General features: G+C 38.7%; 1 protein-coding gene across 7 annotated transcripts in view; it reads right to left on the reverse strand.

The window, feature by feature from the left end:
• BAZ2B (bromodomain adjacent to zinc finger domain 2B) overlaps window positions 1–17,613 on the reverse strand; it is a 166,477-nt gene that overhangs the window by 114,104 nt on the left and 34,760 nt on the right. For 4 of the 7 annotated variants that reach the window (XM_030016690.2, XM_030016692.2, XM_030016694.2 and 1 more), the window contains exon 2: window positions 9,623–9,665. The exons of 2 other annotated variants lie outside the window; for them this stretch is intronic. The gene's annotated coding sequence lies outside the window, so the exon portion shown is untranslated. Of the gene's footprint in view, window positions 1–9,622; window positions 9,666–16,582; window positions 16,603–17,613 lie in introns of those variants that run through there. One more of the 7 variants, XM_041124105.1, reaches the window with a different exon arrangement.

The following is a 17,613-nucleotide window of genomic DNA, read 5'->3' on the forward strand; positions in this document are numbered from 1 at the left end:
ATGCAAACTTGCAGCTTGATTTTACAGTGAAACTGGATCACAGGATAAAGAATTTTGTATTACAAATATAAATGTAAACACACACAGTCGGTAGCTAGATGTCAAACTATCGCCATACAAACTCTCAACATGTTAAATATATAGTAGCAAAATATTTGAACATTAGACAAAACTTGCAAGCAACTTTAGGAAAATTTACTTCATAACACCAGTAAAGTATATATTTTACAAACTCAAACTTTACCTCCCATCCTTTTTCCTCATTGCCTATGTCTTTACTTCTTCCTGTTACAGAAGTAATAGTGTCAGACACTTGACAAATTTTATCTGTTCTACTTCTACATGCTCTCTGCCCACTATTCACTTTGTTCAGGCTGCTTTTAATATGCCAAACAAACACAATTTAAGCCAAGAATATTTTTCTAAATCTGCATGGAAAAAATGTCTCTTTGTCTCCCAAAATACATTGCACCCTAGAATTTCCCTGGCTAAATCACACTAGGGCTTGGGTAGACCGCAGTATAAGGTTGAACTAGTTCAGGCATTACCTTTGTGCTTCACTTAGAAAGGGTAGGATCAGATATACACAGATACATATCCAACATGATTATTTTATAACTTACAGGTATTCACCTGACACTCTCGTATCACATCTCACCCAAAAAAAACCCAAAACCAAACAAAAAAAAAAAAAAAAAAAAAAAAAAAAACACACCAAACTTGTTCAATTTTCCACCTGCTGTCAATATACATTTTGGTCATTTCTTATCTCATCTGCAATTCAACTACCCCTACCCATCTCCTCATTACAACTACTTACTTTGGTTTTTTTAGTGGTGTTAAAGTGGGCTGGCAAACTACAGAATACAGGGGAACACCTGCATGAAACAAACTTGTCTCAAGTCAAATACAGACCAGCACTTCACTGTTCACTATTTTTTGTGCCTAAGAGTCAAACCTGAAGAAGTGCACCATGCTACATCCAAATTTAAGACAATTGTTCCCAAACTGGGGAAAACCCGGCCCAACAGAACAGCAAAGAAACACATCTTTGAGAGGATGTACTACAATGCAGCAGAGGTAAGGAGGCAACCAAGATAAGGTATTCAGGCATGGCCAGATCTGGGAGACAGAAATACCCTAAGAAAGATCTCACTGAGGATGTGCAAGGGCAGTGGAAAAAAACAAGAGTCAGTCACTGTTAGAAATCCAGGACCTCTCAGTCTTACACAACGGCAGCTTTCTTCCACCATGTATTCCCTGCTATGAACCGCTGACTTGACTCAACAATTCCTTGATGCTACTGCCTCTAATTCTACCTTCCTCCTTTAAAAATCCTGGGAGGAAAGTAACAAAGGTGAAGAAACAGAAAATAATTAAGAAGTTTCTAGTTAAGACAGAATCATAAAGTTGTTTAGATTGGAAGGATCTTACAGAGGTCATCTGGTTCCATCTCCTCCTCAAAGCATGGTTAACTTCAAAGTTACATCAAGTGGCTCAGAGCCTTGTCCAGTAAACAAGATGTAGATTTTGCAGGCTCTCTGAGCACCCATTTCAGCATTTCATAAAACCACAGACTGGTTTGGGTTGGAAGGGACCTTCAAAGATCACCTATATAGTCCAACACCCCCCTGCCATGGGCAGGGACATTTTTTACTAGACCAGGTTGCTCAAAGCCCCATCCAACCAGACTTCAACCACTTCCAATGATGGGGCATCCACGACTTCTCTGGGCAACCTGTTCCAGTGTCTCACTGCCTTCACAGTAAAGAATTTCTTCCTTATACCCAATCTAAACCTACCCACGCAGTTTAAAACCATTTCCCCTTGTCCTCTCACTGCAGGCCCTGGTAAAAGTCTCTCTCCGTCTATCTTATGATCCCTCTTTATTTATTGAAAGGCAACAATCAGGTCTCCCCCCAGTCTTCTCTTCTCTGGGCTGAACAACCCCAATTTTCTCAGCCTTTCTTCAGAGGAGAGGTGCTCCAGCCCTCTTATGATGTTTGGTGTCCCTCCTCTGGACCCACTCCAACAGGTCCATGTCTTTCTTGTACTGGGAACCCCAGAGCTGGACACAGTACTCCAGGTGGGGTCTCACCAGCACAGAGTAGAGGGGGAGAATCACCTCCCTTGACCTGATGGGCACACTTGTGTTGATGCAGCCCAGGATGCAACTGGTTTTCTGGGCTGCAAGTGCACACTGCCAGCTCATGAAATTTGACAACTTTCATTCTCGGGAATTTTTCCCTTTTATCTGATCAAATTTTCCCTTCACATAATGTGTGTCTCCTGCCTCCTTTCATTGTACACTTCCAAGAAGAATCTGACTTTTCTTCTAACACCTTTTAGGCAGCTCAAGATAACCACTAGCTTCCTCAAGCCTCCCCAAGGCTGAACAATTCCAATCCTCTTACACATCTGTATTGTGTCACGTGCTCTTGTTCCCTACTCAACTTGGTAGCCAACCACTGAACTCACTAAAGTATGTCACTACCTTTCTTGTACTGGGGACCCCAAAACTGGGATACAGCACTCTAGATGTGGTCTCACAAGGGCCAAGTGGGGCAGTGGGAATCATCTCCCTGAGACTGCTGCCTACACTTTTGCTAATACACCCCATGATGCAGTTGGCCCTTTTTGCTGCAGGAGGGCATGGCTGACTCATGTTCAGCTTGCTGTCTACCAGCACCCCAAGGGCCTTTCTGCTACTGCCTCCAACCTGTCCTGCTAGGCAAAAATTTCTGAAAAAGATCTTTTATTCTTGTTCACCCACTGTTATGATAAATTAGTAAACAGTGTATGGACTACTGATGCTACAAGCAACGGAAGAACAGAGCTACCACAACAAATCAAGAATAAGCCAAGGCCTTGTGCCTTTCACACACGGTTGAAGAGAGATGCTGATCAGGGTGCCACTCCCAGTTACCAAGCTGTTCTGTTTTCACATCAGTTTCTCACAAAACACTCATCGAAGCCCTTCCAGTTGTCGAGTTAAAAAAAAAAAAAGAACTCTCATTGTTTATTTAAGGATCCCAGTTTTGACTCTTTTGATTCCACTATTTCAAGTTTTCTTTTATTTTTACCACAGGATTTGCTACTTACCTTAAAATCAGAAAAGAAATTAAATAAAGCAAATTTAGTTTTGCCTAAGGATTTTTAAGACTTTAAGAATATAATCAAATATCAAATGATTCACAGTAATACGAATTCTGGTAATTGCAAATAAAAAAGAAACATGGACAATATGCCTCCCTCCTTGAACTTGTAACCCTTACCCAGACCACACTTTTTAGAGCTTTCCTGCGGTGAATTGGTGAAGTCCTACTAAAAGCAGCTTTCTAGCTGAAACAGGAACACAACATTCAGATCAGCTACCAGCAGAAAAGCCCCTGAAGACTTACATTTAAAAGATAAGGTTGCATCAACATACATATGGAAAATTATCTTTTCAATAGTTGACTAGAAATGTCTTCTTAACCTAAACATCTAAATTACAGAGCTACTATATATTAAGACACTGAAATACAATTAGAAAAAATATTTCTCATTCCCATAAGCAAAGCTTTGTATTTAAATGCTAAGAACACTTCTATAAGAAAGCCAAAGCAAAGTGAAAACTCTTATCATATGTAGTTTGAAAGATTCCCAAACTTTTAAACTTTTGAAGTAACTATAAACAACAAAGATACCTTTTTGTGCAAACAGATCACTGCTATTGCAAAGATAAAACCAGCTGGTATTAACAATACAGTGATATTACCAAAAATTCAATTTACATCTGAGCTCTTCCAGTTGCCATCTGTACAGTAAAGCTCAATAAACCACTTATTCCTCCTAGCAGATGCTTATCATAGATTGACAATACATACATAATCAAAATCTGCTCTTTAACCCTTTCAGCAAATAACCATTATTAAATCTGGTTTCAGGAGCAGCATTAAAACAGTTGGGAGGAACTCTGACAGAAGTTGTGTTACTAGTGAGGGGATTTTTTTGTTTTTTTAAATTGCCTTCCTATTATAAAATACAACACATCAAATGTAGTCTAACTGTAATAAAACTAGGTATTCCACGGAGAAATACACACTTTATTAATTCTTTCCTTGAAACTTTCAGTCATTTTGTAATTTTAATTCCATAATTGTTTTATCTAGCATGGTAATTTGTTTTCCTTGATAAATAAATCTAAACATACACATGCAAGCAAGCATATACACATACACACACACAGTGACCATATTTGCAGACAAATCAGCAATATACAGCAATAAACTTTTATTTCATTTTTTAATGAAATTATTTTCAAAAAATAACTATGCAAAACTAAGTAAAAAAAGGCATAATTGCCTTCTCCCTGTTATTTACACTCTGTATAATTACTGTAAGCACATAAAACTGTTAAAATCTTATTATTTTTAGTTTCTTAGTCAATGTTAATTGTTGTTATTATACTGAAATAAAAATATAATTAAATCTGCAGGTGTTAGACATATATGAAGGAAGCAAATTCTCACATTCTTTGGGGGATGGGCTGTTTTGGAAGCTTTTCTATTTTTTCTGAGCTTGCCAAATGTACATCCACCTACACTGTCAAAAAACCAAACTGCTACTTCTCAAATACTATTACTACAAGCAATGAACAGCATGTTTTCATAGAATGGTTTGGGTTGGAAGGGGACTTTAAGGATTATCTACTTCCAACCCCCCCGCCATGGGCAGGGACACCTTCCACTAGACCAGGGTGCTCAAAGCCCCATCCAACCTGGCCCTGAACACTTCCAGGGAGGGGGCATCCACAACCTCTCTGGGCAACCTGTTCCAGCGCCTCACCACCCTCGCAGTCAAAAAAATTCTTCCCCATGTCCAATCTACTCTCCTTCAGTTTAAAACCACTGCCCCTTGTCCCGTCACTGCAGGCCCTGGTAAAGTCTCTCTCCATCTTTCTTATGATCCTGTTTTATAAATTGAAAGGCCACAACCAGGTGTCCCCTAGAGCCTTCTCTTCTCTGGGCTGAACAACCCCAATTTTCTCAGCCTTTCTTCACAGGAGAGGTGTTCCAGCCCTCTGACCATTGTTGTGGCCTCCTCTGCACCTGCTCTAGCAGGTCAATGTCTGTCTTGTATTGTAGGCCCCAGAATTGTTTGGGGGGGGAATATAAAAACAAAGATTCTTTTTCCACAACCAAAGGCACCTTCACATGAATTCTCTGCATCCTTTAGAGTACTTACACTGATGAAAAGGCAAATACAGCTATGTATCTAGATGCATAAGCTAACTTCTGAAGAGAAGAATGGGAACAGTTATGGGGAGGCAGCTAACGATATACTCAAATTGCCATAAAAGCATAGAACTATTTTTGTTAACCCAAGTTCACCAAATTTTTCTTTTCTTTCCCCCTTACCTCTCTGTACAGTGTGCTCCAATTTGTTATCAATAGTTTCTCATCAGTTGCCAGTTCCCAGACTTCTTATCAAATTTTACTTACAGTTCAACAATCACATTTTTCTTACAATTTGTTTTGATCTGAGACATAGCAGCTGACAAGTGATAAAGCACATGGTTTAAAAAAAAAAAAAAAAAAAAAAAAAAAGGCAAGATGTTTGCCTAATGCATGTTTCTCCAAGTCTGCTGTGTTTTTATTTCGTTTGCAAACAGGCTACTATTTACACACACTTAGGTTTCATAGAATCATAAGGTTGGAAAAGACTTTTAAGATCAGAGTCCAACCATCAACCATGCCCACTAAACCATGTCCTGAAGTGCCTTGTCTACACATTTTTTTGAATACCTGCAGGGATGGTGACTCAACCACATCCCTGGGCAGCCTGTTCCAATGCCTGACAACCCTTTCAGTAAAGAAATTTTTCCTGATATCCAATGTAAACCTCCCCTGGCACAACTTGAGGCCATTTCCTCTCATCCCATCACTAGTTACTTGACAGCAGAGACCAGCACCCACCTCACTACAACCCCCTTTCAGGCAGCTGTAGAGAGCGGTAAGGTCTCCCTTCAGCCTCCTTTTCTCCAGACTAAACCACCTCAGTTCCCTCAGCCACTCCTCATAAGACTTGTGCTCCAGGCCCCTCACCAGCTTCGTTGCCCTTCGTTGTCATGTAAGGGAAGTGCTTTTCTTGGCAATTTGCTTCTATATTTTATAACCAGTAATTCAAATATACAAAATCTTTCCTGGGTCTGACACAGTAAAAAAACCTCAAAACACTTTTTTGTTGTTGTTCACCTTTACCCTCCTAGTCATCAACTCAAAGTAGGCCAATACATCCTTCATTACTGTAAAAAGAAACTGGGTAGTTTTCAAAATCTGTCAAATCCTTACTTCTACTTTCTGTAGAAAGCATGATTTCTGAATCCTTTAACATCTTCCTCTTTGCTCAAGATTTTCTTTTTCTCCCTCCACTCTCCCCACCAAAAAATGGAAAAAAACTTAAGTGTAGATCTCACCCACAAAGATTCTTCTGCTAACCACAGCATGCACTAACTCTAGTATTCCTGTAATGACAACATCTCTCATAAACGTAACTTGTCATTACAATTTTGGTCAAATTCTGAGGTCTCTCTTCTTAACTTTACTTTAACTCTCTATAAAATTTTGTTCAGCCTTCTGCTCAGCTGATCTTTTAATCACTTGTTTAATTATAGCCATTAATAAATTTTTTTGTTACAACCATATAGAAAATTTTTAGAAAGTATTATCTGCATAACTTTCAAGTACTGTGTCAACAGTTCTACATTGTTTCTGTTTCCACAGGTAAAGCGGTACTGTTAGAATTCACCACCACCACCCTTTAGAACAAATAAAAAGAGCCATCATTGGGAATGAAAAGGATTTTGTATTTTGGGAGTAGAAATTTAGAAATTATCTAAAATGGTATGACTTCAACAGAGAAAAAAAAACCTCATGAAGTACAAGGAGTTATTACTTGCCATTTTTCCTAATCTTTTCGAGCTCTCCCTTGAGCAACCTATTTGTTACAACAAAATGCATACTGAAGTGCCATTTCTTTGGATGGAAGGGTTGTTATTGCTTCATAACAAAGAAAGTATGTTCTGTAGGCTAAAGAATTGACTGTACCCACAAAAATGTTAGAGATGACTAAGGATATGTTTCTTCTTCTTTTTCAGAGATTTGACATTTCTCATCCCTCACAAAAAGATTAAGTAACTTATAGCTGGCCACAAACACACAAGCAGAATAAACTGGTACGCTGAGTTAGTACAATCAGCCTTAAAAATAAGCTTGTTTCCCTTGCTTTTTTTTTTTTTTAAGGCCTACAGGAAAACTGATCAAAAACGCAAAATCTTTCTATAAATTCCTCCTGCTCTTCTCCAATTGCATATTTAGAGGGAGAAAAGTTATGCATGTTAACTTGACCATTTATGAAGCATTCTACTGAGTAAGGCACTTCTTTGTTCAGTATTCATCCTGATTGTTCTACAGAGTAACAGGTCAGCTGCAGCCAGCCAGCAGCTTTCATTCCATGGTTGTAGGTCTAGGGAAAACTGCCCCTCAAGTAGGATCTAGACTTGTTTGTGAGTACTAACTCCCAAAACATTAAGGAGGAAGGAGCCCTCATAATACTTGAGTGTTCAGAGAAGTCAGAGAGAAATTGTCAACTTGAGCAATGGGTGTTTTCAGATTTCATGTACCTGTATTCTCAATGGGATTGCCTCTCCTTCCCAAGGAAAAGGACTAATTTTTTTTTTTTTTTTTAAAGATTTCACAAGTCAGAAAGTTAGCAGGTTTAGCTCTTTAAAGCCCAAGACATGGGTAATGTTTAAAACTAATTAGATGCTACACACTCCTACCCCCTGCAAAACTGGAAGCTGCTTCTAGGAAGTTTCAATGTCTTTCTTCAGACATAGGGAGGCTGAGAAGGTAGCAGTCTTTCAGTTTCAGTATGGCCCAGAAAAAAACATTACCTCATTAACAAAAAAACAACAAGGTTCAGCTTTCACCAAAAGAAAGCTTTTTCATTAAAACTGGCTCACCTTACAGAAATTGGCAGTATACTACTGCATTACAGAAAGTTTCACAGTGTCTGATGACTGCAGTAAACTCAAAATCCTAGATATGGTCTATTTTTGTCTATTATTGCAAATTGCTTAATGACTTTCCTAGTTCGTTTTTTTTTTTTAACTTCGTTCAGATTGCTGCTCCTCACTTCAAAATAGCAGGCTATCTCACCTCCTGCCCTTACCTGCTCTCATATCACTGCCTACTAAGCAATGTGTTCACTAGAAAACTGTTCTTTTGACCTTTAATTCACTTGATCCCTCCTATTTAATAGATCTGCTCTCTCCATATGAACCTATTCGTTCTTTGAATTCAGCAGATGTTGGTGCTCTTACCATTCCCGTAAATACTGTATTGTCACATGGAGTGGTTTTAATAGCTTCTCTTTCTTCATTGTACAGAAAGTGTGCAACCGTACACTTGAAGTACTTCTAAAACCTGAGCCTTTAAAATTTAATCTTAAAAATTATTTTAATCAACATGCAAAAATGATTGATTTAGCCTTCCCCCCCCCCCCCCATTGTCAGGGCAAATTTTATCTTTACTGATTGTAAAGTTACCTCTGGGATAAGAGCATGAAGGTCACTACTGAAACATAAGACTCCACTGTAACACACAATATCGTCCCTGGGATCTAAACAAGGCTCTTGTTGATCAACATATCCCATTACCAAACATAAACTTACAATATGTCTTTACAAATTTAAGTATGTTATTTGCTATTTTCAGCGTATATTATCACAAGTGTATGAAGAATTGATGGTTAATATGAGAAACACCAAAATAATAAACTTGAAAAATAATTTCAAATCTATTTCAGATGTTCCTCTCTTACTTTTATGTACCTAACAGACAGTAAGTACAATAGAAGTTAAAAAGCATGCCTGAAAGTTGCATCTGTGAGCTAAGCAAAGCCAGTCAGGCTTTCTGTTCAAATCTCTATTTCAGTCTTCACTGTTAACTTTATCTGAAGCAAAGTACTGGAGTAAGACACAAACACTTTTTTTTCTTTAGCTATCCTGGAAAAAAAAACAAGCAAACTGATGTGAATGCAAAATTCTTCATTTCCTGATAGTCTAGTAAACTATCTATTAATAAAAACAAGATCATTCATGCTCATCACATAGCAAAATATCACACATTCTCTGACTTTTCAAAATACTTTTTGAAGGTGCTAAAATTGATTTTTGAATCAAAACTCTCAGAACAATCTCTTAATTAATTTTAAATATTCCCTAAACTACAAAAGGTATATTGAAAATGTGCAACACACTAGAATTACTTTCTATCATATTTATTATTGCAAGCCTACATACAAAGAAATCCAGAAAGAATTATAAGAATGATATTATGGACATTAATTGTTAAGGACCTACTCAGTAGTTAAGCCTGAAGTCACAAAGGTAATTCCACATGTGGACTAAGAATCTAGAAGTCTTAGGTAAGCCTGTGCTTAATGTCTTGCTGAAATCATGACCTGGATGCAGAATTTAGCACTAAGTCATGCAGTACATAATATTTTCCTTTTCCCTATATGATTCATGCTTCTCAGGAAATTATCAGAATGCTTATGGCTACAGCTTACTTACTGTGATGAATGTGGTCAGTTCTGTGACATCGCTGTTTTGCGACCTGCAAACACAAAACAATTAACGATCAGCTAAGTCATCCTTTCATCAAGTAATTTTCACAAAGACACATCAAACAGAACAGTAAAATTTCTCAAAAAAACACGTCTGTGAAGTATTTCCAATGTACTGAAAACAGTTTCCCACAGCCAGATACAAAGCCATTAAAACAAGAACAGTTTAAGCCAAATGTTATGTAATCACGCCTTTTCTGTTTGCAACCAACTGTTTAAATACACATACCTATTTTACCCTTACTAAATTGTGAATGATATAGTACAATGTGTTCCCCTTTGATGTACACAGTAAGTCAAAGGAATCTTACTGTTAAAATGCAAAAAGAATTCTGGCCTCCAAGAATTCAATGGAATTTTCTATTTTGTTTATATGGAACCAGAGTTCCATTCCATTGCTGATGCTCTCTAGCATAAGGATTTCAAATTCTCCTCATGCTATGAGAATTCAGAGGCATTGCTATGTCAATACAAAATCCACACATATTTCACTGAAAATTTAAAACTAAAAATAATTTTTGAACACTTGTTTGGACTGCCTTCTTCCCAAAATTTTTTTCCCTGGGTAGATCAAGTTCTTCTAAACACATAGTTCATACACGCTGTGTAAGAAAAGGGAAAACAGCATAACAGAAGCAACATTTGGAATACAACCATTTCAGGAAAATGTTACTTGCTATAGTAGTAGAAATCTGATACTATTGGGGTTTTCTAGTAACTTTTTTTCACTGAAGACTAGTAAAGAGTCACTGAAATTTTACAGTTTGATCTTTTAAAAATATCTTCTGTAGCATTAAAGATATACTTGCTATATAAAGCTTGTAGATGCACTGAGAAAATTTTCACTGAGTAAATATGCATAATTGCCTACATATAAAAAAACACTAGGGTCAAATGTAATTTCAGGGTTTTTTTTGTTGTTGGGTTGTTTGGGGCTTTTATTTTACACTGAACACTTTTTTCAAAAAATAGATGTGTAGAAAAATGGATGGTTTTACTCTAGAAATTCTTCTACAGCATCACACTGATGGGAGCTTAAAGCTGGCCTACCTCACAGTGGCACAGTCAACAAAACATACTAATAAATTTACACAAACAAAACTTCACCCATCTACATGAGCAAGATGATCTTTTACAGAGTTAGGTAAGCTAAGTAACAATTTAAATCTAGATAGGTAATTACATCAACAACAGCCATAGTTTTTTAAATTTAATTTTAAATTACAAACTGTAAACATATGGGCATTAACACAAACAATTGCTTTTTCGTTTCTTAGGCCACTACTGTCAAACTACACTCCCAGGCCTGCCAGAAAAAACAATAGGTATTTTTCTCCCCTGTCAAAGGACAGCTAGGAACAAATTGTTCCTCGTAACAGTCAGTGGCAGTATGACCAACCTATACAAGAAAGGAATGATGTTTGTTCTCCCAAGGAGAAATCAAAACATTACTGTTTCCCTTCTCTACCCTACTGCCATGCTTTGACAACATAAAAAAAAAAAAAAACAAAACCAACATACTAGACCAGAAACAAGAAAGAGAGAAGTGATGGAAGGAGATATGACACAGTAACTACACCATTTAAAAAGTGGGAGCAAAGCATTTGAGAGAGGAAAACCTTAAGAAAGTATTTACTTTGCTACTCTCTCAACCATCCTGCTGGCTGACTAGAACCCTGAGCTATCCTTCAGAAAGTAGAAAACTTTCTTCTAAGTTGGAAACATGGCGTTTCCTCTGTCAGCTGAAGCTCAAGTACTTGCTGCCTGTTACAATTTTGCACATACTACTGACTACATCTGTATCTGTGGCACTGCTATGATTTGGTTTTGGGCTCAGTCCTGAAGGCACCGACTAGGCCACCAAAACCTGAACCTTGGGACAAAATGTTAGAGGTTCAGCAGAGTTGAAGATAGTGAAAAGAGCTCTTAAAGTTCCAGCTTGCAATTTGCAAGGTATGATAACCAGCTACCTTACTAGCAGGTGGATCATACTGCACAGTCACAGCTTCCTCAGCCCTGAATACTGTCCAATGAGAGGAAAAAGTTTCTCTACAGAAAAGTTACCCAGATCCCTAAGGATCCAACCACTTTGGAAAATACCCTTCTTGTTTTCCCCAGGATAGCAACACTTCCAAAAGACCAGGAGAAAATCCTGAGTAGCAGATTCAGCCTGATGCTCTCTGACAGTCTGTTGCTTCAACACACGTCCTTTACCAGCTGCTGACTTCTCCTCTATACTTCATCTGCTCTGACTGGATGCAAGTATGTAAACCAAGGAGTGAGGAAAGAAAGAAGGGCTTTTTTCTCTCTTCTCTGTCCTTAGTACATGAAAAGGGTCATACTTGGAAAATCCTCTCCAACTTTACTGGAAACGCAAAAAATTGTAAACAAAATAGTTTCCACAAGAAATTGGAACAGGTACTTAAGAAATTATAATACGAAAGACTGCACAACTGCAAGTAAAACCAGACAACAGTTTTAAAAACAGGCTTTACTATGGCTCAAATAGTTCAAGGTCTGCATATGTTAAGAATTATTCCCAAAGCAAAAAATTTCAACGTTAGCCATGTGCATAAGCAAAATCACTTTGTACTGACTGGAGCTAGCTTACAGCTTCATGCCACACAAATTACTTCAGATACTAATGTAAAATATATTTCAACAAAGTACATTCATATTTTCTTAGCTTTCTTTGACTAAAGACCTACTAAAGTCAGTCTTTCATCTCAAATGGTGCAATAAACATTTCAGTCCACCTTCAAAACTCATAGAACACCTCAAGATCTGCTCCCTGTGTAAGCTTTCAGCCTTCTGTACTCCGGTACCCATGTTATTAGAGGTCATGTTCTAGGTCCATTCCTACCTTGAATACCTGTGTACTTACATAAGCTAAAAGGCGAGTACCTTTGCATAGGCAGTTGAGGCATGAAGTTGATTGCACCTGAGGGAAGGGTTGGGATAGGAGGGGTTTAAAATCTAAGCTTGGAAAGGGGTGATAGAACATGAAATCAGAGTTTGAGATGGATGAGCAGAGATGTTAGGAAATGTCTGGGAGATGCGAGGATGACAAAGCAGGAGAGGAAGGCACCAGAAAACACACAGTTGTGCAATACCACCAGCAGGTGCTAGGGCACGCAAATACAGTAATTTCTTAATCCCCTTCTTGAATTACTTAACAGAAATACAGGAACACAGCCCTACGTTAAAATATCACATGGTATTATGCAAATCACCCAGCATGAACATATGAGTATCACATACTTTCATTAGGCTAAATAAAAGCTCTGTATTCAGCAGGAAAATTCAGCAGTACATTCAAAATTACAGGTAATAAAACTAGTACTAGCATTGAACTCATCTAATGCAGCGGTCAAACGTTCTTCCTCCCAAACAGTGTCAACTGCACATAGTCAAGATCTCAGTGAAGGTCCAAATCCAAGAATTTTACAGATTGGGAAAGTAGATCTGGCTAGATGTATATACACAAACTTACCTACTATCTTTTGAATACCCAAAACTAACTTCAGTTGGACAATTTTTTATCACACACAACTGACTGACAAACGTTCTGTGTATCTAATACTCTCCAAGGGGAAAAAAAAAAAGTGCATCTTGGTGCAACTGCTGTAAACCTGAGCAAATACATTCAGGTTGTATTTAAAATACAGTTGTATTTAAAATACAGTTGTCTATTATATTCACATAAGAACAAAACCTAACTTCCCATTTCTTACTCAAGTAAACAAACAAATGCAAATATAATGCAACATGTACAAAATGCATAACATACTGCTCTGGATACTTCTCCCATATGCAGTACATATTTAGAATAAACAAATTACCAAGTTAATCAAAGACCATTGTCCATTCTTCATCAATAAAGAAATGCATATTTAATGCGTGGTCCTGTATGACTGTGGTTGTTTATTTGCTTTCCAAAGACTAAAGGTGTCAGTGTTTAGAGTTTATTCAGTTGCTGTAGAAAGCTAACTCAATACATTAATAGCACTACACCACAGTCAGTAAATAAATGGTCCAAGACCTCTAAAATAGGCACAGCAATTATTTTCCCTTTGAAACAGAGAAGAAACTTACACATTGAAGACTTCCCTTCTACCACACCCTGCCTTCCTCAGCATCAAAGAAATATTACAAGCTTACGTGTTGGAATGGATTGAAATTTGCCTCCTGAATTTTTCTTAAAGATAATGGCATTTTTATATAGACATAGCCAACCTCCCCAGGCAGTCACTTTATTTTTTAAAATAAACACTACGAAAACTTTTTATTTAAAAAAAAAAAGACAAGATGAGCACCAGTCAAAAACTCAAAGTCCCAGGATTTAACAGTGTAATTTAGGCTTTAAGTATGTTTTGTACTTCTATCACAAGATTAAAAAGTGTTATATAAAATGCATTCATTACTTGACTACTTTGAAACTCTTCTTTTTGGTTTCAAATATACATTTCATTCCACAATGGTTACAGTATTTCCTTAAACACACTATCATGAAAGCACAATGAATGGCTTAAAGTTGTGTCATCATTGTGTCATCAGGTGTCATTTATTCATTTGGTTCCTGTTCGGTTACTGTAGGACTTCTGAATCTACCTCCCTTCATTACCCTGGCAAATCTCAGCCACACACCATCCATTTCAGTACTGGAACTTCACCTCCCTGTAAAAATAATGCTCATTCTCTCCCTTCACAGCAGTTGCAGAAAAGATACTTTTGTAACTCTAATCATTATTTTCTTTTAAACACAGGGAAATTTTACATTTGCTATCACCTGTACATTTCACCTGTGTTTGAGATACACACATATCGCACATCGAATTAGCTTGACTTGAAAAATTATTTGAGGATTACACATGAAGCAGAATTCATATTTTCTTCCCCTCTTTCCAGCACCTTGTATTTGGTGCTCCCAAGAGAGTCAAAAGATGATTATCAGCAGTGCAATCCAATTATTTCACACTTATCTTGTGTATTGGCTTTGTGTGGCAAGGTTGGGGGGGGGGGGGGGGGGGGGGCGGGGAGTTACAGGGGTGGCTTTTGTAAGAAGCTGCTGGAAGTTTCCCCTGTGTTTGAGAGAGCGCCAATACCAGCCGGCTCTAAGATGGACCCGCCACCGGCCAAGGCCAAGCCCATCAGCGATAGTGGTAACGCCTCTGTGATAACATTTTTAAGAAGGAAAAAAAAGTTGGGACAGACAGAAACAGCAGCCAGAGAGAGGAGTGAGAACATGTAAGAGAAACAACCCTGCGGACACCAAGGTCAGTGAAGAAGGAAGGGGAGGAGGTGCTCCAGGTGCCGGAGCAGAGATTCCCCTGCAGCCCGTGGTGAAGACCATGGTGAGGCAGGCTGTCCCCCTGCAGCCCATGGAGGTCCACGGTGGAGCAGATATCCACCTGTAGCCCGTGGAGGACCCCACGCTGGAGCAGGTTCCCGAAGGAGGCTGTGACCCCGTGGGAACCCCGCGCTGGAGCAGGCTCCTGGCAGGACCTGCGGATCTGTGGAGAGAGGAGGCCACGCTGCAGCAGGTTTTCTGGCAGGACTCGTGACCCCGTGGGGGACCCACGCTGGAGCAGTGTGCTCCTGAAGGACTGCACACCGTGGAAAGGACCCATGCTGGAGCAGTTTGTGAAGAACTGCAGCCCGTGGTAAGGACCCACGTTGGAGAAGTTCATGGAGGACTGTCTCCTGTGGGTGGGACCCCACGCTGGAGCAGGGGAAGAGTGTGATGAGTCCTCCCCCTGAGGAGGATGAAGCGGCAGAAAATAACGTGTGATGAACTGACCATAAACCCCATCCCCGTCCCCCTGTGCCGCTGGGGGGGTTGGTAGAGAATCTGGGAGTGAAGTTGTGCCCGGGAAAAAGGGAGGGGTGGAGGGAAGGTGTTCTGAGATTTGGTTTTATTTCTCATTACCCTACTCTGGTTGATTTGTAATAAATTGAGTTAGTTTTCCCTAAGCTGAGTCTGTTTTGCCCATGACGGTAATTGGCAAGTGATCTCTCCTGTCCTTATCTTGACCCACAAGCTCTTTGTTATATTTTCTCTCCCCTTTCCAGCTGAGGAGGGGGAGTGACAGAACAGCTTTGGTGGGCACCTGGCATCCAGCCAGGGTCAACCCACCACATCTTGGAAAATTGTAAATAACAAACCTGCTTTGCTTGAAAGAGATTACTCTTTACCCTCCAAGTAAATACAGTTGTGCATTTCTTCCTAAAGGGAAGTAGCACTCAGCAGTAAGATAATTTTTTGGTTAACATTCCAAGACCTAATTGGGCATTTGGATATTATAAGCAAACCCATGAGGAAGTGGTGGAGAAAAGGTAGAGGAATTTAATATCATAAAGAACATTAAATAAGACAATGTAAGAAATGCACATAGTGGGGGACACTGTAAAATCCACAGTCTGTACCCTATAAGCTTAAACTGGGCTATCGCAAACCCAATGTTCAGGCTGCTTTGTATAAAATTTAATTGTAGCACGACATCTAACTCATAAAATCAAGGGTAAAAACAAAACAGATCTACCACACCACTTGACAGATTCTCAGAAGCAAAAGACTCTCCTGTAAATAGGATATATCCACACAACAATCCCCACCGTGACTGTTTAACTCGTTTTCAGCCAAGGTTAAGCTAAGCTAAACAATGCAGCTATCTTCTTACAGCACACAACCCAGTGCAGTTAATTTTCAAGTATTTACTGCTTTTCCTTTCAGCTCATGAGCAGCTGCATACTACTGCCTCTACACTTACGAACATTTAAGTTAGCCAGTCCAAAAGTGGTTCAGGATTCTGTGTGAGCTACTTCCACTGCAAATACCTTAGCTCCCCAAAATTTTGTACAAGTCTTCAGGTACCAGATTCTACATATTCCAAAATTATTCCCTTACCTGTTTACAAATTTCAACTGACAGTACTTCAGTTTAAAATACTCCTTTTCTCCTTCTCATCCCACTGCTTCTGGTGGCAACTCCTTCTAAACAAACCCTCTATTCTCACGCTACCAAAATCAGTCTGAATGTACTGCTCATGTGCTCAAGAGTTCAGTAATACTGCTCTTGAACAGCCAGTTGTAAATGAGATTGAGATGTACTGTGGTAAAGCAACCTGTAGTCTATTTACATACACAAAGACATCTTCCAACAGATCAATTCACCTCACTCTTCACTCAGCTGAGCAAGCGTACAATCCAAAGAAAAACAGGGGCTGGATGCAGCCACAGCAGTGGGACTGCTCCTTACAGCAAAATCTTGGCACAAGACAAAATAAGGCACAATAGAAAATCGTACCAATTAAATGGAAGCAGCACTGACTCTAAATTGTTTCAAACTTCTATTAGGAAAAGCAAGAATTTTGATCATCACAACCAGAATGGATTAGATGGCCCAAATGAAGGCAAATACTCAGGTAGAAACAACAGCACATCCTTTTGATAGCTGTGGGGCTTCATTACTTGAGTACCTTATAGCTGCCTATCGCACATTTCTACCATCCACTTTACAACTTATTGACAGGTCCAACTTGATCACCAGCATATATTAACTAAGAGGCACACCTATTGTGGCAAATGTCATTCTGATTGTTGCTTCCTCTAGAGTCCATCCTCATGTTTGCTTTACTCAAAATTGAATGGGCATTAGCTGACCATGTAAGGATTTGCACTACAGGTATAAAATCAACATATAAAAACTTTTTTTAGAAGCAAGCTCAAGAAGAATCCAAATTTCTATGTTTACTGAAGGTTTTAAAAGCAAACTGTAAAAGCAAAAAAAAAAAAAAAAAAAAAAACCCAACATAAATCATCATCTACAAAAAGACCCAGCTTTTATTTATAGGGCAAAACCAGGGAAAACACGACCAAGACAAGTGACTGTGAGGTTTGAAAAATCATTCTATTTGCTGCAGATATGTATATACCAAG

The sequence above is a fragment of the Aquila chrysaetos genome, chromosome 6 (assembly GCF_900496995.4).
Source record: "Aquila chrysaetos chrysaetos chromosome 6, bAquChr1.4, whole genome shotgun sequence".
NCBI classification, from domain to species: Eukaryota; Metazoa; Chordata; class Aves; order Accipitriformes; family Accipitridae; genus Aquila; species Aquila chrysaetos.